This window comes from Anabrus simplex, chromosome 7 (genome assembly GCF_040414725.1).
Source record: "Anabrus simplex isolate iqAnaSimp1 chromosome 7, ASM4041472v1, whole genome shotgun sequence".
NCBI classification, from domain to species: Eukaryota; Metazoa; Arthropoda; class Insecta; order Orthoptera; family Tettigoniidae; genus Anabrus; species Anabrus simplex.
The window spans coordinates 323,906,679-323,927,646 of record NC_090271.1 but is presented as its reverse complement, the minus strand read 5'-3'; the positions used below and the strand labels follow the sequence as shown (position 1 = coordinate 323,927,646).

Genomic DNA, 20,968 nt, shown 5'->3' with positions numbered 1-20,968 from the left:
CAAGATAATCTTTCAAAAAATTCACCCCAATTTGTCACTTCTGTTTAACCGCCATTAATAGGATTTTCCAAAAACTAAAAAAAAATACGTGTTTCTTTATTTTTAAAGGAGATCCCATATACAAATTTTCAGTTCTGTAATATCTTCCGTTTCTGAGATATATGTATCCTCATTAAAGGAATTCAACCCATTTTTTACCCTTTTACACCCCTCCTATTGGGATTTACAGGAAACAAAAAAATACGTGTTCCTTTATTTTTAGAGGAGATTCTAACTACCAATTTTTACATCTGTAAATTTTAAAGTTTTAAGATGTAGACACATTCATTTTAAAAAATTCACCCCCCTTTTCACCCCTCAATATTTGGATTTTCCAAAAACGAAAAAATACGTGTTTCTTTACATTTAAAGTAGATCCCAAATACCAATTTTCAGGTCTGTAATATCTTCGGGTTCTGAAATATAAGTAGCCTCATTAAAGGCATTCAACCCATTATTCACCCTTTTACACCCTTCCTATTGGGATTTTCCGAAAACAAAAGAATACGTGTTTCTTTATTTTTAAAGGAGATTCTAAATACCAATTTTTACATCTATAAACTGTAACAGTTTTGAGATATAGATACACTCATTTTAAAAAATCACCCCCTTTTAACCCCCCCCATTAATTGGATTTTCCAAAAACAAAAAAATACGTGTTTCTTTATTTTAAAGGAGATCCCAAACACCAATTTTCAGGTCTGTAATATCTTCAGTTTCTGAAATATATGTAGCCTCATCAAAGGCTTTCGACCCCTTTTTCACCCCTTTTCACCCCTCCTATTGCGATTTTCCGAAAACAAAAAAATACGTGTTTCTTTATGTTTAATGAAGATTCTAAATACCAATTTTTACATCTGCAAACTTTAAAAGTTTGGAGATATAGATTCACTCATTTTAAAAATTCACCCCATTTTCACCCTCCCATTAATTGGATTTTTCAAAAACAAAAAAATACGTGTTTCTTTATTTTTAAAAGAGATCAAAAGTACCAATTTTCAGGTCTGTAATATCTTCAGTTTCTGAGATATAAGTACTGGTATATTGATTAAGGGCATTCAACCCATTTTCCCCATTTTCACCCCTTTTCACCCCTCCTATTGGGATTTTCTGAAAACAAAAAAATACGTGTTTCCTTATTTTTAAAGAAGATTCTAAATACCAATTTTTACATCTGTAAACTTTTAAACTTTCGAGATATAGACACACTCATTTTAAAATTTCACCCCTCTTTTCACCCCCTTAGCGAAGGAATATCCAAAAATCCTCTCTTAGCGAGCACCTACAACTTAATATGAATATATCCCCAAAATTTCATTTCATTACGTCCAGTAGTTTTGGCTCTGCGATGATGAATCAGTCAGTCAGTCAGGACAAGTTATTATTATTATTATTAATATTATTATTAATATTATTAATATTATTATTATTATTAATATTATTATATTAACATATTAATTATAATATTATTATTTATGGTATTAATAGTATATTATATATTAATATATTACATGATCGAATATTTTACATTTAATTTTAATCGAGCTATTGCATTATAGCTATGGCTAGTTATGGAAGTGTCCGGTAGATGACAGTTTCGAAGTAAGTTTCACAGAATCAATCAATCATCAATGATCTGAATTTAGGGCAGTCGCCCAGGTGACAGATACACTATCAGTGTTTACCTATCCTTTTTTAAACATTTTCAATTAACTTCTGAATTTATCGAATATTTCCCTTGATAATTTATTCCAATTCCCTACCCCTTGTCCTGTAAATGGGTATTTTCCCCAATCTGTCCTCTTGAATTCCAGCTTTATCTTCATATTATGATCTTTCCTGCTTTTAAAAGCTTATTATTCTACTTATCTCATTCCACGGAAACTCTCCAATGACAGCTCGAAACATACCACTTAGTCAAGCATCCCGTCTCCTTACTCCCAAGTCTTCCCAACTCAAAGCTTGCAACACTGCTCCTTTGTCGGAAATCACCCAGAACAAATCGTGCTGCTTACCTTTGATTTTTTTTTCAATTCTCGTGTCAAGTAGTCCTGGTGAGGGTCCCATACACTGGAGCGGTCTTACCAGAGACTTAAGTGTCCGTATGCGGGAGACACGCAGGAGTTACTAACGGACACTCTCCATCCTCTATGGCTTCATCGATACGACTTGAACACAATATGGTCTCAGTAGGATGGTGCCCCATCCCACTATGCTCGCACATTTCGGGGATAGCTCGACGAACAGTTTCCTTATCGGTGTATCGACAGAGAGAACCTGTGGAATGCCCGGTTCGATCCTGAGTTATCTGAAAGACAAGGTGTACCGTTATAGAATCGACAGCATTGCAGGATTTTGTACCGCAATAAACGAGGAATTCAACAACATTCTTGTGCACATGTGCCAAAGGACTTGTAGTAATGTGAAGTTGCACCTGGGAGCCTATATAGATCTCAATGGACCACGCGTCGCGTATGCAAATTTACATGCGTTACCTGTTAAAATGTTATACCGTGTGTATCAGCTGTGCAGTGTCTTGTCTTAAACATATGCATGCAACCTGCTAGAAATTAAATGTCTCTTCGCTGCATCTTATGCCACATCTTACAGCAATTTTATGTACGCTGGATATATTTAGTATCTCGTGGCCAGAAATATTCATTTTAGGCAAGAAATCAGTAGAGCTCTCAGAACCACCCAGTACCTGCTTACACTCTGTCTGTCATGTTAACACCTGAAGAGTGAGGGGAGGTGGAGATATCTAGTATGAACGAAACACACCCGGAGGGGCAGGTACTTGCTTCCCCGCCTGCGCGCACGTCCCTGTGACTCGACTATGAAGAGAAACGAGAACGAGGGGAGGAACCACACGAATCCTTGAAGATAACAGGCGTACGAAACTCGAACTCACGTCGTCGAGGTCGAGGTTCGTAGACAAGTACGGTGACAACTCGGCCACCACTCCGCTTGATTATCGTGTATCCCTCCAAGTATTCATGTGTTGCATTGGAATCGCAGATTCCTCGAATTTTTCGGAAATTATTAGGTTGCAAACCTGACATGTTTAAGTACAATTTGTTCGCCTTTTAATGTTCTGTCACCTCCACTTGGATCTCGCCGGGTCGTGGACTTAAGCCGCGTTTGGTTTGTTCCAAGGTCGCACCTAGGGGGGCGGTTAGGGTTGTTTGAACCTCCTCCGAAATAAAAATGAACTTGACAAATATAAGCGGCATATACCGGATTTGAAATAGCCCACAATAAATTAGTACTATAAAAACAAGCATTTTCAAAATAAACAATGGAATTTAACCTATAAAATCTGTGTCATCTTAAAAATGTTTATCTATGAATATAAATAACAAAATTACTGGAAACATAAATGGAAATTTTAATTTTGGTGAGATATACGGACTGTATACCCTAGCTGGCGAGACCTAGTGTTTACAGTGCACTATGTCTTCTGGTATAGGCTAGAGCAATTTTTTTACTTTCATAGATCTGTCTCAGTCTCATCCTTGGCTTTGACAATATGAAAGTGACTGAGGTATGAGCGATGATAGTAATGCAATTCCTTATGCAGCCAGTTCCTGTTATGAATGGTGTGAAAATGTTGATCATAGGGTCGGATGATGCAGGCTTGACAGACTGAGATGTAATAGCAACTTCTGGCTTGGTGAGGAAAGCAACGGGAAACTATCTCACTCCTCATATGCCTAGTGCGCCTCTTCAGTGATGCCTACGCTATCTATGACAGCTGATGATAATGTTGAGGATCCAACCAGCCTTCAGGCTGAGGACTGAACATACATCATACACATACGGATTGTTTGTTTTCTATGTTCTTAATACGTTCTGCACCATAAAAATCAATTTCAATGAACATATAGTGATATTCCCATGTTATCGAGCCGCTACAAGATTTTTTAAAATCAATCAAACCTCTAAATATTAATAGGTAGAGTGAAGCATATTGTTACCTCCATTTTTAAACAAATAACAGAAATATTTATGTCTCACTGCACGCACCTGTTAAAGGATGTTCTATTCATCATTCCGCTATGAACTTACCTTTCTACTTCATCCGTTGAATTGTGTAAGGTACTCCTCTAAAACTATTTAAAACTTTTCTTTCCACAAAACCTTTTGGAAGTTTAAATAAAACGTACCTACATTTTTTGTTTTCGGAAGAACATCACCCCCCCCCCCTTTTTCACAAATCCTAGCCCCTCCGTAAATTATTCCTGAGTACGGACGTACGGACTTAGTTTGTTCCTTTAGCTCGAGGACTGTGTATCTAATCTATTTATTCACATCTTACTTTACATAGAACACATCACACAGTAACACGCGCTAGTGAATACAAAAAAATCATGGCACAACAGCTCCGGAGGGCCTTGGCCTACCAAGCGACGGCTGCTCAGCCCGAACGCCTGCAGTTTATGAGGTGTCGTTTGGTCAGCACGGTGAATACTCTCGGCCGTTATTTTTGGCTCACTAGACCGGGGGCACCATCACACCGTGAAAAAGCTCCTCGATTGTAATCATTTAGGCTGAGTGGACCTCGAACCAGCTCTCAGATACAGGTAACAATCCCTGTCCTGGCCGGGATTCCAACCCGCACCTTCCGGGTAAGAGGTAGGCACGCTACCCTACACCGCAGGCTCTGGTCAATACTGAATACACCCCTCCAAAATCAGTTGGCGTTGGGAAGGGCATCCGGTCGTAAAACTGGACTTTGTTATCGTAATTGCCGGCCGCAGAGAGCCTAATTGCGAAAGAAGACGAATAATTTCGAAAAATAAAAGTTACATTTGACATCTTGAAAATAACATTCAAAAATCTGAAGTAGCGTGTGTGAACAAAACAGAAAATTAGCCGGGCTGAGTGTCTCAGACGGTTGAGGCGCTGGCCTTCTGGCCCCAACGTGGCAAGTTCAATCCTGGCTCAGTCTGGTGGTATTTGAAGGTGCTGAAATACGTCAGCCTCGTGTCGGTGGATTTACTAGCACGTAAAAGAACTCCTGCGGGACTAAATTCCGGCACTTCGGCCTCTCAGAAAATCGTTAAAGTGAGTAAGTGGGACGTAAAGCAAATAACATTTTTAAAAACAGAAAGTTTTATTTAGTCTCTGATATCCTAGGAGAATTACTTACTATTTCTTTAAGAAACATAGTAAGGAGATTTCTTCAAAAGTTTCCACATTCATTGATCAAATGTTATATCGGAATATTATTTACTTGAAGTTCCTTCCCTAATCCTACTCACAAACAATTATTGTATAATCTAGAGTAGACCTCACAATAACAGAAGTTACCAAATAAATCACACACACACACAGAAGATAATGGCCAAATACATTCTAAGCCTCAAATACCAATAAACAACAAACAAGTACACATGATAATAAGGTTCTTCGCTTTTGTCGTGACAGAAAACACGTGAAATTCCTTAAGTAAACATGAAAAAAAATAACTCCAAGACACGCACAATGCGCATGTGACATTGAGAAAATACACTCTTATTAAGTTCTAGTAGAGGTGGATAACGTTTGATATATAGATAAGAAAATAACTAATGATGGTTTCTACGGGAAAGGAATTTGCTCTTCTTAAACAGAATGAGGCACTTTAAAAAATTCACAAGATTTTTTTCATAAGACGTGGAGAAAAGTTATCTGGCTAATTTAAAGAGTTCCGCCTTGACCCAAAAACTTATTTTATCTACACTTACGAGTCGTGGAAGTACCACTCTAAACAACAGGTAGATTTAGAGAACAAACTGCAGTAAACAAGGAGAAGGAAATACACAGAATTTTACTCGCGTGTTTCTTCTGTTGGCATCTTTCATAACTATATAGTCCCAATAATAATAATAATAATAATAATAATAATAATAATAATAATAATAATAATAATAATAATAATAATAATAATAATAATGACTTTCCCGCAGATAATACATAATATGTACTGTATATGCAGACTTAGAAGTATAATGTCGAATAAGTTAGTACTTAAACAGCCTTGTACGAATTTGTAACGGAAAATTGGTTGAATTTTCTTCTTATAAGCACTAATATCTTAGTGATGGTTTATTTTAATATGAATACATTCTTCCCAAAATTTTGCCATTTACAAAATTCATGAGTATTATACTCGTTGTCAAATTCTTATTTACATTTTGAAATGTGTAAGGGTTATAATTAAAATATAGGATTTTTATCCACCATATTCAGTACAAAATATTGTTAACTCTAAAATTAATGCATGAATAGTTTAAAGCATAGATATGTTTCGATCCTTCCGATAATCAGTACATACAAATATTATAAAACAATTAAAATATAAAGACACTCGTGTGAAAAGTTTGTTTATTTTTAAGAGTTATGTCCTCTCATTGCGATCTACTTTTGTGAAAAACTTGTCTATACTTTAAAACATCCATGTGTTAATTTTAGTGTTAACAATACAGTGTATTGAATAGGGTGGATAAAAATCCTAGATTTTAATTGTAATTTGTGAATATGGACCAAATATGATTTTTATCGTATGTAATGTATAAGGGGCCGGCCCCGTGGTGTAGGGGTAGCGTGCCTGCCTCTTACCCGGAGACGCCGGGTTCGATTCTCGGCCAGGCCAGGGATTCTTACCTGGATCTGAGGGCTGGTTCGAGGTCCACTCAGCCTACGTGATTACAATTGAGAAGCTATCTGACGGTGAGATGGCGGTCCCAGTCTAGAAAGCCAAGAATAACAGCCGAGAGGATTCGTCGTGATGACCACACGACACCACGCCTTCGGGCTGAGCAGCGGTCGCTTGGTATACCAAGGCCCTTCAGGGCTGTAGTGACATGGGGTTAATGTGTAAGGGTTACAATCATTTTTAATTTAGCTATCAAAATCGCTAAATGTTGTTGCCAAGCATTTTTTCTTAGATTAATGACTACTGAAAATACTGTGCCATGCTCTTTAAGCAATTTAAATAGACCAATATTATTTGTTTTGAAACATATTGGAGAAAATCCACTCGCAAAATGAACGAATAGGAATATCGTTGAGTACAAAAATCATAACATTGATCTGACAGAACAGTAAGCCCGAATCTAAAAGTATAGCAATATTTAAGGCGTTAAAATGTGGATATGGTTGAATTTGCGTTTTTAATATTACCCAAAACTATGTCAGACTACGGTAGGTATTAAGCAACATGATAACTAGAGCTCAGATTGTTACTTACATTTTGAAATTAGTAATGATTTCAATTCTTTTTTTAATTTTGTCATCAAAATCGCAAAATGTTTTTGCCATATATTTCTTTAAGTTAAGTAACTACAGAAAACATCAAATCATGCACGTGAGATAATTTTACTAGACTAACGTTCTCATCTATTTTGAAATCTATCGAAAGAAATCACTTTGCATAGTGATCACGGAGAGGTAATTCGTGAAATATAATATTTGACAGTAATTATTGTTAAATGACACAAACAACATTGATCTGACAGAGCAGTATAAACAGTAAAGCACACTTTATAGTTTCGCCAGGAGTATTGAGGGCTATGTCTGGAAGGTACTGTAATGAGCAACATGTCAAGCAGAGCTGTTCAGTGCCTACCTGTGACCTGTATCTCCCCGTATCGTCCGCACCGGTCGACCTCTCCCACTCATCTGAGATGAGATGCGGCTCGCTCGGCGCAGCAGCTGTGGTCCATCCGGGAGAATACGGACGCATGCGTCGGAACTAAGTCGGGCAAAAACAATGGACAACACCCCAGCATTGTTACTCAAACTCGTGAACCAAGTGTGGGTGTGACAAGGATTCGCCCCATTAATCCTCTCTACGTGTACCAATGAATCAACCTATCACTGCATGGAATGTCAACTTTAAATCATACGAAAATTTCCTTTATTGTTGTTGTTTCTGGTGTAAACGAAGAAGAATGGAGAGATTGTCTCAGTGGCTTAGCTGCTGGCTTCCCACCCCGAAGGCTGAGGTTCGAATATCGATCGATCCTGAGTCGAGATTTTCATCTCCAAAGACACGTGGGCATCGGAAGGGCATCTGGCTTTAACCCCACATCCAAAATCTAAAGGAGCCTGGTGAACCCAGTGACCCCAAAATAACTGGGGTAAGCTGAAAAAAGTTTATTCCGGCTCCTTCGCTGAGTGACCAGTGTACTGGTCTTCGGTTCAGAGTGCCCTGGGTTCGATTCGCGGACGGGTAGAGGATTTTAACAGCGAACGGTTAATTCCACTGATTCGAGGACCAGGTGTTTGTGTTCGTCTCAGGTGGAGGTGATTTTTGTTTTAAGAGGAAGTACAGCTAGGTAACCATTCTCTGTGCTCATCTCACTGCACTTCAGAATATATCCTTCCATATAGGGTTGGCGTCAGGAAGGGAATACGGTGGTAAAACTTGGCTAAATCCTTATTAAGTTCAAACCCCATAAACTGTGGAAAATGCAAGGAATATTATTAAGAAGAACAAGTCAATCCTCAAAATTAACCAATTGGCATCCGTATGCGTACTGGTACACGTGTGGCCTATGCAGCCATAAGCGCACAGATACTAGAGTTACACTTGCAGTCAAAAAGTGGTGATGTTTGTTGTTTAAATGGGCCTAACAGCCAGGTCATTGGCCCCTCATAATAGTGTACCGGGCGGTACACCTCTACACCGTTTATTTAAAAGTTGCGCCAGTTGAAACTCCTCTTCTGGAGGAAGGTTGAACTTTATCTATTCTATTAATTCTCTACTTTCTCAGAAGATGTCACCACGTGGAAAATTTTGAGTTTTTGAACTGTGTCACTTTTGATGTGTTGTTGTTTCGCTTGAAGTAAGAAGTGTGAACTTTCTCTTCTAGAGGACACTACTGAAGATCAACAATAGCGCACCCTAGTGCGGAGTCAAAGAACTATTTTGTTGGAGAAATTTTTATTTCAAAAGTTTGTTTCTTGTTAAATTTCTTTCTGTTATTGTTTAAGTTGGCTGTATACCCCTCTTTTTCCCCTTGTTTTAGATTTATCCAATCCCGAATTTCTTTTAGTAATTTCTGACCAATCTGGTGTATCTTCCCCCAACTTGTATCTGTTGCGGGGTCCTATCCAATAAAAACATTGTGGGCGGGTGTTTTCATTCCCCTAACGCCTAGAAACTTCCGCGAGAGTATTTAAACTGCTGATTTTGGGGTCTCCGGGCCACTTCTGTTCCATCTTTCAGTGTATTAAGTACATAGCAGGAGGCGGGAAGCGCCTCTTTCTTCTTCAGCCGTTCAACACCAGGTAATGGCCTATTAATAACTTCTTTTCTTGCTAGGTCGGCAGTTTAACACTCGCGGCGGGTTCGAAGCATTTCCATCATGTAACCTTTTCCTAAAATGTAATTACTCTTTTCATCTTTTTCTTGTAAAGCTACATATTGGGATAGAGAGTGCTAACCCTCTCGAGCTCCCACTCACATTTGTTTTGAGGTGAACTTATTTTCTCAAACTATTCTTCGTTTATGTAATGTAAAGTGTTCTTCTCTAAGTCACCTCTGTAGTATGGGATTAGCCCTTGCGTTAGCGGCCCAGAGCCAGATTAGGTTTTAAAAACAAAGTGTATTAGGAGTGCAAGATCGCCTCCTCTCAAATTGGTATTTTAGAGGTCATGTAATCAACCTTTTTTTCATGTAATAGACCTCCGTAGGTTGGGTATTTTACCCCTGTGAATACGTCCTTAGAGGACAGCTTGAAGGTAGAGTTTGGTGTGGCCTTGTGATAGGCTTACAATTTTGAGAGCGGATCGCTCTTTGAAATTTGTTTCTGTATGCCTCGTGCAGGCTTTATGTGTAATGTTTGGAGCCAGTGCTCCTGGGCATGAATGGGGTTTTCTGCCCCTTGGCTAATTTTTTTTGGAGTAAGGCGGGGCTGATTGCCCAAGAGTTATGAAGTAAGGGCACTGAGCCCGAATCCAGTAATATTGTACCTACTTTTTTGCTACTCTGTACCTGTTATGATTGTTATCTCTTGTGTTTGAAAAGAAAATATAACCTAGTTAAATTTTAAATTAATTTTACATTGCACGTTAATTTCGTAGCTTGAAACCCATTCACACCCGCACCTTCTTTCACCTCTACCTACCACGGATATCTCCGTAACAAGTGGTAGCAGAGCGTGGTTGAATGGGTCTCAATTTAGCCCCTTTTGACGGCTAAACATTGCTTTGATTCGAACTCTAATAATTTTCTCAGTTGCTGGAATTTTTTGAGTTTTTCAAAATTGTTCTGTCATCATGCCCGGCCCTCGCGATGTTCTCCTCCTTAACTACTTGCGCAAAGAGGAGTTGATATACGAGTTAACTATCAGAAATGTGCAATCTGGAGGCACGGTTGCAATCGACACCAACAAGCTTAGAGAGTCCCTTGATTTGCCCATTTCCATCCCCAATTTGGGAGAGAAAGAAATTGATGACTCTCTTTCCACGATCGTCGAGAATATTACTGGGCTAGCATCTGTAGTCAGCTTTTTTGATGAAAACGATCCGTCTCCTAATCAAATTAAGCGTGTGCAAGGCAGGCTGTATCACTTTGCAAATAGAGTTAATGATCTGTTGTCTCTAAAGGTGAATGACGTTCAGAGGAAGGACGCTAATACGCTCCTTGAAACTATTTCTGAATTGTCTAATAAGGTCACTCAATTGCTAACCGGCGAAGTTCCTCCCAAAACTGATCAACCCGCCACGGTGAATGTAGGTAACGAGGAAGAGCCTCCTCAGGGAGAAGTCAATAGGATAACCGTTGCTGCTCAAACTATCTCTGCCCCATCGAACAACGAATCTGAACGCCGTGCGTCATTGGGTAACATCCGCTCTGAATTAACTTCTTTGCCATTGAAACCTTTAACGACTATGTCACCTGGGTTCAGTAGCTTGCCTCATCCATTGGCAATGTTGCTTAGAGGTATCTCTAAGTTTTCCGTCAACACCACCAGTGATGTAATTTCATTTTTAAGATTTCTAGTGGAATTTCAGGATCATGCTCTTGTTTTTTCTCTTTCGCCATGTCAAATTTTGCAAATTATCTATCCGTATGCTATTGGTATTCTCTCTGATAAAATCGTAAGAGCCATTGCCGAGCAATCATCTATTGAGGATTTCCATGCCCATTTGCTAGCTAACTTCATCCCGGCTAGGGCCAGGTCCTCCCTGATTCAGAAGTACTATTACCGTGTACAGCGCTTGGATGAAAACTTGGCTGATTTCATTCAAGATATCAAATTCTACACTAGGGTGTTTGCTCTGCACTTTCCTGAAGATCAGATTGTGCAGGCTATTGTAGAAGGTATTTCGCCATCCTACAGGTCATATTTGTGTTTCGCGGCGTGTCCGCAAACCTTCTCTGAACTTGAAGCATTGGCCGTCTCAGCGGAAGGAGTTAGATACGCCGATTCTTTGCGTGTCGCGAAAGAACCCCCGCCTTCCTTTAGTAACACTCGGCCTCCACCTCGCCGACCAGTCAATCCCCGTAAATGTTATGCTTGCGGGTCGCCTGACCATCTGCGGAATAAGTGTCCTCTGATCAAGTCAAGTGGGACAAGGAATGGAGCAGGGTCATCACAAGGCTGTTTTAAGTGTGGGGCCTTCTCACATATCGCCAAGAATTGCCCAAACTCAAATAGCACCTGTCAACTTCTGGTGCAAATTCCAGCTATGTCAATAATAAAAAGTGACTAGTGGCGTCGGCTGAGCCGACTAATCCATCTTCCCGAGACTTAGCCCCTAGTAAACAGGGTGTAAATGCAGAGAACGACCAGCCTTCAAATTCATCTTTTGAATGCCCTAAAGAGTGTCTTAGGATTGCGGCGGATACCCCCGCACCTGTTCCTTTTCTTAAGATTGAGTTAAATAACGAGCCTATAACAGCTCTCTTAGATTCAGGCAGTGTTTGTTCCATTATTTCGGCTGATTGGTATTCTAAATTGAAATCTGTTTGTAAACTCCCTGACTATGACTCATCTCCTGTTAAATATGTTTCGGCTAATTCATCTCCATTAGAAATTCTAGGTTCCTTACATGTCAAAATTCGGGTTTTTAAATTTACATGGAAGATCAAATTGTTTGTGGCCAAGCGTTTGTCTTGCCCCATCATATTGGGAGCGGACTTCATTTCTCACACTGGTCTTGTGCTCGATCTCCAGAGTAGGTCGTGCACATTCAAATTTGCGTCCAATTGTAGAATTCCCTTGTTAAAGTGTAATTCTGTATCATGTTCATCTATTTCGCCTACCCAGGATGAGATGTTGTTAGACCTTAGACATCTACCTGAGGAGCAGGCTGATAGTATTCGGAAACTGTGTCAGTCGTTTCCCGAGGTGTTCTCTGATACTCTTGGTGTTACTGACCTTATTGAATACAAAATTGAGGTCACGGATTCGATTCCTGTCCGTTTTCCACCGTATAGGCTATCTCCACCTAAAATGAAGGCTCTGAAAGAAATCATCGATCAGATGTTGAAGGATGGTATTATTAGGCCCTCTAAGTCAGCGTATTCTTCGCCTATTTTTCTAGTCCCGAAACCCCAAGGAGGCTTCAGGCCTGTCATTGATTACAGGGCTCTCAATCGGAAGGTGGTGTTGCAATCTGTGCCCCTTCCCGACCTTCATTCTTGCTTTTCATGGTTTCGTAAGGCCAAGTTCTTCACCATCTTGGACTTGAATCAGGCCTATAATCAAATTCCCCTTGCCGAAGAGTCTAAACATCTTACAGCGTTTGCCACGGACTGGAATTTATATGAATACAACCGCGTGCCTTTCGGGCTCCCCACGGGGGCAGCTGTGCTCACTAGGCTACTAGATAGGGTCTTTTCCGACATCAAATTTGAGTACTTATATCACTACTTGGATGATGTCGTCGTATTTTCCGAAACCTTTGAAGAACATCTAGATCATCTGCGAGAAGTTCTCAATCGCCTTCGTAAGGCTGGGTTAACTGTTAAGTTGTCCAAGGTTGCCTTTGCTAAGCCCTCTATGTCATTCCTAGGGCATATTGTGTCACCTGATGGTGTAGCAGTCGATCATTCTAGAACACAGGCCATCCGTGATTTTAAACCTCCCAAGGACATTAAAGGTATCGCCAGGTTCATTGGCATGGTGAATTTCTTCAGGAAGTTCATTCCTAATTTTGCTAATAGAGCGGCGCCCTTAAACCTTCTCCGTAGGAAAGGCATCAAATTCGAGTGGGGACCGTCTCAACAAGCCGCTTTTGAAGACCTTAAATTAGCTCTCTGTAATGCCCCTGTACTTGCTATGCCTGATTTCTCGAAGAAATTCATCGTCCAAACCGACGCGTCGTCGTCGGCGGTAGCTGCAGTCCTTCTTCAAGAGACTGAACTAGGGAGGCGCCCCATCGCCTATGCATCTAGGACTCTCTCGGCTCAAGAAGCAAAGTACTCCATATATGAGCTTGAAGGTTTGGCAGTTTTATTTGCCTTAGAAAAGTTCCGTCTCTATCTGGAACATGTCAAATTCGACTTGGAGACAGATAATCAAGCCTTAAGCTGGGTCTTAGGTAGGCCGCGTCGTACTGGTCGTATAGCCCGTTGGGCCATCCGTATTTCTGCCTTCCAATTCGATGTACGACATATCAGAGGTACTGAAAATGTTGTTGCTGATGGACTCAGCCGTATGTTTTCTAACGACGTCGAGACCCATGAACCTGTCGACAGTTCATCACCTTCCGAGTCCATACTATCTGAGGTTAATGCCATCCTAACAGATGCTCCCATGCTCTTTAGGGATATCGAGAAATACCAACGTGAAGATCCGACGCTGGGTCCGATAATGGAAACCCTTTCTTCTGGGGAACATGTCGTCCCTTATGTTCTGAGGAATGGTGTTTTATGTTGCCCATCGAGGCATGATAAGATGATGAAGGTTGTCGTGCCAGCGGTTCTTGTGCCTATGATCTTCAAGTATTATCATGAGACCCCATTAGGAGGGCATCTTGGAATCTTTAAAACCCGTGAAAAAATTCGTGAAATGTTCATTTGGAAAGGTATGGACGGTGAAATCCGTGAACTTGTAAAAGCTTGTAAATCTTGTTTGCTTAGTAAACCCACCATGTCCACCAAGGTAGGCCTTTTGTCTTCGCATCAAGCGTCGCGCCCCATGGAACGCCTGTATATCGATTATGTAGGACCCTTCCCCCAGTCAAAGGGTAATGCTAACAAGTTCATCTTTGTGTGCGTAGATGGCTTTACTAGATTTTCTTGGTTATTTCCGACTAAGCTGGCTACCGCTCAGTCCACCATTACTTGCCTAAATTCTATTTTTGCTTCTTTTGGTCCGTGCCAATACATTGTATCTGATAATGCTAAAGCTTTTACATCAAATCTGTTTCGTAAATTCTGTTTTGACTTGTCCATCTCTCATGTAACTACATCTGCTTATTACCCTCAACCATCTCTGGCTGAACGGGTTAACCGTAATCTCAGGTCCACACTTATTGCCTATCATCATGAAGATCATTCTAGGTGGGACACGTCCCTGCATTGGTTAGCTTTTGCTTTGAATTCGGCGGTTCATGAATCACACAAATTTACTCCAGCTTCTTTGATGTTTAAGTTCGTTCCCAACACGCCGCTCTCTAACCTCTGGTCTCTGAATGACATTCTGCCCGAGACAATAGATCCGGACAACATTAAAGATCTTTGGAAGAAGGCTAAAGCTAATCTTAAAGTATCTCATGAAAAGGTTAGGGAAAGGTATGATCGTGGACGGAGACCCACCACTTTGAAGGTAGGTGACCAGGTTATGGTCAAAAATTTTGTTCCCGCGGGCAAGCTTGCCCCCAGATTTCATGGGCCTTGTATCATTCTCGATTTTCTTACGCCGGTTACCTTATTGCTAAGTAATCCAGCCACCGAGAGGATATTTAGAGTTCACCTGTCCCAGGTGAAACCGGTGTAATTTCTGTGTTAACTTGCTTCATATTATTTTGAAAGGATATGAAGGTTATATTTTTTTTTTGAGTTTCACTTTTAAGGCATTCTGCCCCTTCTGTAATATTTTGGTTTTAGATGTAAGCCTTGTGTAAAACCTGCCCCGACCCGTTAAACTGCCATCCTGTTCTTGCCACGGCCATTACCACGCTCCCGTCTCCTGCTCCACCTTACGCTGTGGCTTCATAATAGTAAATGCCATGGATATCTACACGCCGCTGGCCCCTCAACCTCTCCACAAGCCTGTACCCTCAAAGAAGATGATTGTCCAACACAATTCTGCCGCCTAGCTTTAATGTTTCAGCGCCCCCGCAGCCGCGCAGCGACTGGGGAGGGGGATGGGCCCCCTCCTCTCCAGCGAGGACGACATGTGCACGGCGAGCCGGAGCTCTCCTCCCGGCCAAGGCTGATGTGCGGCGCACGACCTGCTACATGCCCGCAGCCTGTATCTGTTCACCGCGGGCGCGGCGTACTTCAACACCTCTGCTCCCCTCATAGTGCGGGCGAGCGGTATCTCAGGGTACTTGAGGGGTCCGAGCGGCCTCCGTTGGACTCAAGCTGCAACGGCCGGTCTGGCCATCCGACTCAATCTACATCAACTACATGGACAGTCACCATAAGCAATAACTACACTTGGGAATTCAACAACAATATTTGGTGGACATTGCAAAATTTTTCTTCACCTTTAAGTATTAAAAGTTTATCTTCAGAAATTCAAATTCTACAAACATAAAGACTTTCATTCACCTGCAACAACAACATTTTGAAACTGAATTAAGAAATCTTGTAAATGCTTCTGCTATCTATCTTCGTATCAACATCATTACTTGGACTTTGTTTCAAACTGATTTCATGTGTCACCCCTGGAGGAACTTTTGGGGGGGGAGGTCTGTACCGGGCGGTACACCTCTACACCGTTTATTTAAAAGTTGCGCCAGTTGAAACTCCTCTTCTGGAGGAAGGTTGAACTTTATCTATTCTATTAATTCTCTACTTTCTCAGAAGATGTCACCACGTGGAAAATTTTGAGTTTTTGAACTGTGTCACTTTTGATGTGTTGTTGTTTCGCTTGAAGTAAGAAGTGTGAACTTTCTCTTCTAGAGGACACTACTGAAGATCAACAATAGCGCACCCTAGTGCGGAGTCAAAGAACTATTTTGTTGGAGAAATTTTTATTTCAAAAGTTTGTTTCTTGTTAAATTTCTTTCTGTTATTGTTTAAGTTGGCTGTATACCCCTCTTTTTCTCCTTGTTTTAGATTTATCCAATCCCGAATTTCTTTTAGTAATTTCTGACCAATCTGGTGTATCTTCCCCCAACTTGTATCTGTTGCGGGGTCCTATCCAATAAAAACATTGTGGGCGGGTGTTTTCATTCCCCTAACGCCTAGAAACTTCCGCGAGAGTATTTAAACTGCTGATTTTGGGGTCTCCGGGCCACTTCTGTTCCATCTTTCAGTGTATTAAGTACATAGCAGGAGGCGGGAAGCGCCTCTTTCTTCTTCAGCCGTTCAACACCAGGTAATGGCCTATTAATAACTTCTTTTCTTGCTAGGTCGGCAGTTTAACACTCGCGGCGGGTTCGAAGCATTTCCATCATGTAACCTTTTCCTAAAATGTAATTACTCTTTTCATCTTTTTCTTGTAAAGCTACATATTGGGATAGAGAGTGCTAACCCTCTCGAGCTCCCACTCACATTTGTTTTGAGGTGAACTTATTTTCTCAAACTATTCTTCGTTTATGTAATGTAAAGTGTTCTTCTCTAAGTCACCTCTGTAGTATGGGATTAGCCCTTGCGTTAGCGGCCCAGAGCCAGATTAGGTTTTAAAAACAAAGTGTATTAGGAGTGCAAGATCGCCTCCTCTCAAATTGGTATTTTAGAGGTCATGTAATCAACCTTTTTTTCATGTAATAGACCTCCGTAGGTTGGGTATTTTACCCCTGTGAATACGTCCTTAGAGGACAGCTTGAAGGTAGAGTTTGGTGTGGCCTTGTGATAGGCTTACAATTTTGAGAGCGGATCGCTCTTTGAAATTTGTTTCTGTATGCCTCGTGCAGGCTTTATGTGTAATGTTTGGAGCCAGTGCTCCTGGGCATGAATGGGGTTTTCTGCCCCTTGGCTAATTTTTTTTGGAGTAAGGCGGGGCTGATTGCCCAAGAGTTATGAAGTAAGGGCACTGAGCCCGAATCCAGTAATATTGTACCTACTTTTTTGCTACTCTGTACCTGTTATGATTGTTATCTCTTGTGTTTGAAAAGAAAATATAACCTAGTTAAATTTTAAATTAATTTTACATTGCACGTTAATTTCGTAGCTTGAAACCCATTCACACCCGCACCTTCTTTCACCTCTACCTACCACGGATATCTCCGTAACAAATAGTACTAATCACTGGTAACGTAACTTGTGGTGTTCCTCCCATGGTGGTACTAACCACAAGTAATGTAGAACCATGGTATGTCACACACAATGGCGCCACTCACAGGTAACACAAACCTTTGGTGTTTCGCACATAAGGGTACCATTTACAAGCAACGCAGACCCGTGGTGCTTCCTCACTTAGTGGAACTAATCACAGGCCACGTATACTCATGGTGCTTATCACAGTCATAGGCAATGTAGACCCACGGTGTATCACACATTATGGTAACTCCCACAGGAAACACAAGCCCATGGTATTCCTCACATAGCAGTATTACTCTCTGGCAAAGCAGACACATGGTGTTCCTCACATAATGGTACTAATCACGGGTAACGTATACCCATTCTTAACACAGTGGAACTAACCGGTGGAATGTATTACTCGCTCTTTTAGTGATACCTGGGCTCCCTAGTGCTGAATCGATACACCTCGGTTATCTTCGAGATTCGTATTGGCAACCTTTGAGACACAAACTATAAATCGCTTATGCATCCCCTTGAGACATCTGGCGTACACTTTACGTACTAGTACTGTTGTTGTTTACACAGCAAAGCCGAACTATAGAATTCATGCTAGGAACAAGATTCGCATCGAGAAATGTTCTATAATGTGTGTGTGACACAGTTGTTGGCTTAAGATAATAAAGGTGTAGAAAATTCATATCGATCGATCATATTATCGATTTAATTCAGATTTCATTTCCATTCAGTTGGCAGTATTACCGGAACCGGGAGAGCTCCCTCCTTATTCCTTACCCTCGTAACACCGGTTATCACTAAAAGTTGCGCGACTAATACATGATGCCACGTACGAGTATCACAAAAAACGCCCAGACTCGTAGTGTTTCTCGCATAATTGCACTGCCCCTATGTAACGTAAATCCATGGTTTTCCTCGCAAGGTGGTGCTAGTCGCAAGTAACATTGACACATAGTGTTCCGCACATAATGGTACTAATCACAAGTAGTCTCATGGTTCTAATTTCATCATCCCTTGGTCGCCACTTTTAGCCGCCTCTTATGACAATAAGTGGCTTGTAGCGTAAAGGAATGAGTTCTGGATAACTAAATAATTCCCTTGATACCTCAAGGCTTGTGGCACTTTCTGTAGAGATTGGGAGACCGTTACTTCCCCATGAGCGTCACGCCAACAGCTGCAAATCAACTACTTGGATAAAAAAGCATATGGAAAAAGACGACGTAGCAGTGTGACGTATGTGGTTTGACACTGTACATCCAACATTTCAAGGCTTATCCCTCCTCCTTTTCAATGTTTACATAGTACAGGCAGTAAAGGAAATCAAAGTGGAATTTGGAAAGGGAATTACAATCCAAGGAGAGGAAATCAAAACCTTGAGATGTGCCGATGATATTATTATTTTATCTGAGACTGCAGAAGATCTCGAGAAACTGCTGAATGGTATGGATGAAGTCTTGGGTAAAAAGTGCAAAATGAAAATAAATAAGTCCAAAACAAAAGTAATACAGTGCAGTCGAACGAAGGCAGGTGATGCGGAAAATATTCGATTAGGAAGTGAAGTCTTAAAGGAAGTCGATGATTATCGTTACTTGGGTAGTAAAATAACTAACGACGACAGAAGAAGGAGGACATAAAATGCACACTAGCACAAGGAAGGAAGAGCTTTCTTAAGAAAAGAAATTTGCTCCCTTCAAACATTGATATAGGAATTAAAAAGGTGTTTTTGAAGACTTTCGTGTGGAGCGTGGCATTGTATGGAAGTGAAACATGGACGATAACTAGCTCAGTAAGAAAGAGAAACCCAAACCCCATGGCACTACAGCCCTTGAAGGGCCTTGGCCTACCAAGTGACCGCTGCTCAGCCCGAAGACCTGCAGATTACGAGGTGTCGTGTGGTCAGCACGACGAATCCTCTCGGCCGTTATTCTAGACCGGGGCCGCTATCTCACCGTCAGATAGCTCCCCAATTCTAATCACGTAGGCTGAGTGGACCTCGAACCAGCCCTCAGGTCCAGGTAAAAATCCCTGACCTGGCCGGAAATCGAACCCGGCGCCTCCGGGTAAGAGGCAGGCACGCTAACCCTACACCACGGGGCCGGCAAGAAAGAGAATAGAAGCTTTTAAAATGTGGTGTTACAGAAGAATGCTGAGATGGATAGATCGAATCACGAATGAAGATATACTGAATCGAATTGGTGAGAGGAGATCGATTTGGCTATATTTGACGAGACGAAGAGATAGAATGATAGGACACATCTTAAGACACCCAGGACTTGTTCAGTTGGTTTTGAACGAAGTGTAGGTGGTAAGAACGGTAGGGGTAGACCAAGGTATGAATATGACAAGCAGACTCGAGCAGATGTAGGATGCAGTAGTTACGTAGAAATGAAAAGTTTAGCCCAGGATAGGGTGGCATGGAGGCTGCATCAAACCAGTCTGTGGACTGATGACTCAAACACATCACACACTCAATAATTACATTCGAAACTATCATACACAATAAATTTTAATACATTGGTGTCACTGTAACCAATCCCCTTTAAATGTTGCGGATACAGTGGACATTTAAATGTTCCGCCGGCAGATGTGAGCCAATTGCGTTAATCGGAGAGTGCCTAGCATTTGCAGACGACTTAGTAATTGTAACTCGCGATATCCCGGCATCTAAAACAGATCCACCTGCTAAAGGAACGTAGTCTCCAGGTACCCTTCAAAAAATGAGAATACATGGAAACCAAATCTGGCAAAATCAAACTAGTAACCGCAATTTAAATAACTCAGTGAAACAATTCAGGAAAAAAAAATCGAAACCAAAGCAACGAAATTAGATGTCAAAAGACAAACAGCATATCGACTAACCCAGAATACCTACAAAAAAATGCATGTTACAAGTAATGAATTGTATCCCAGTTCCGTATTGATTTTAAAATTCTAAAAGTATTTAAGTCACCTGTTCAATACACGTTTTTCATTTGATAAATGGTCTGTCTAAAAAGCTACATAGGACATGTTTCGACCTAGCCTAGAGGTCATCATCAGCTAAAATAACACAAAGACATATACATAAAAAAACAGCGATACATAAAAAAACTTGAGATAAATGCAATCAACGAATGCAATAAAAACCTGTATTTAAAATGTTCATAACTTCAGTCTCGTTGTGGACGAATCTACTTGTAACAGGTGTGGTTCCAATCATGTTTACGACAACTATTGGTTGGCTGGAGGAATACTTTAAAATTGTGAAGACTGTCAAATGTTATCTGTTTGTCAAGCTTCTGGAACGGAGAGAAGTTTTTAAACCCGTAAACAGCTTCACAGAGAATAAAATTATAGCCAGGATCTAAAAGTGAAACCAAAAAGTTGAGTGTGAGAACGAAAAAATGAGGATGAAGTAACAGTTAATATGAAGAGTCCCAAAATATTACTCATTTCCTCTTTCCTCCAGCCGTGTGCTTGTATAGGTCAGATCAGATTCTTTTAGAATGTTACCTTAAACGATGCATCTGCAGACACAAAACTAAGACATTACAGGATTTTGCTATAGAAACAGAC

The 20,968-nt window shown here is 40.8% G+C and overlaps 1 protein-coding gene across 1 annotated transcript in view; it reads right to left on the bottom strand.

The window, feature by feature from the left end:
* Positions 1-7,691, bottom strand: part of LOC136877829 (adhesion G protein-coupled receptor E1) — a 1,255,385-nt gene extending 1,247,694 nt beyond the window's left edge. Inside the window, exon 1 of the mRNA XM_068228756.1 lies at positions 7,652-7,691. The gene's annotated coding sequence lies outside the window, so the exon portion shown is untranslated. The remainder of the gene's footprint in view (positions 1-7,651) is intronic.
* Positions 7,692-20,968: the final 13,277 nt, after the last annotated feature.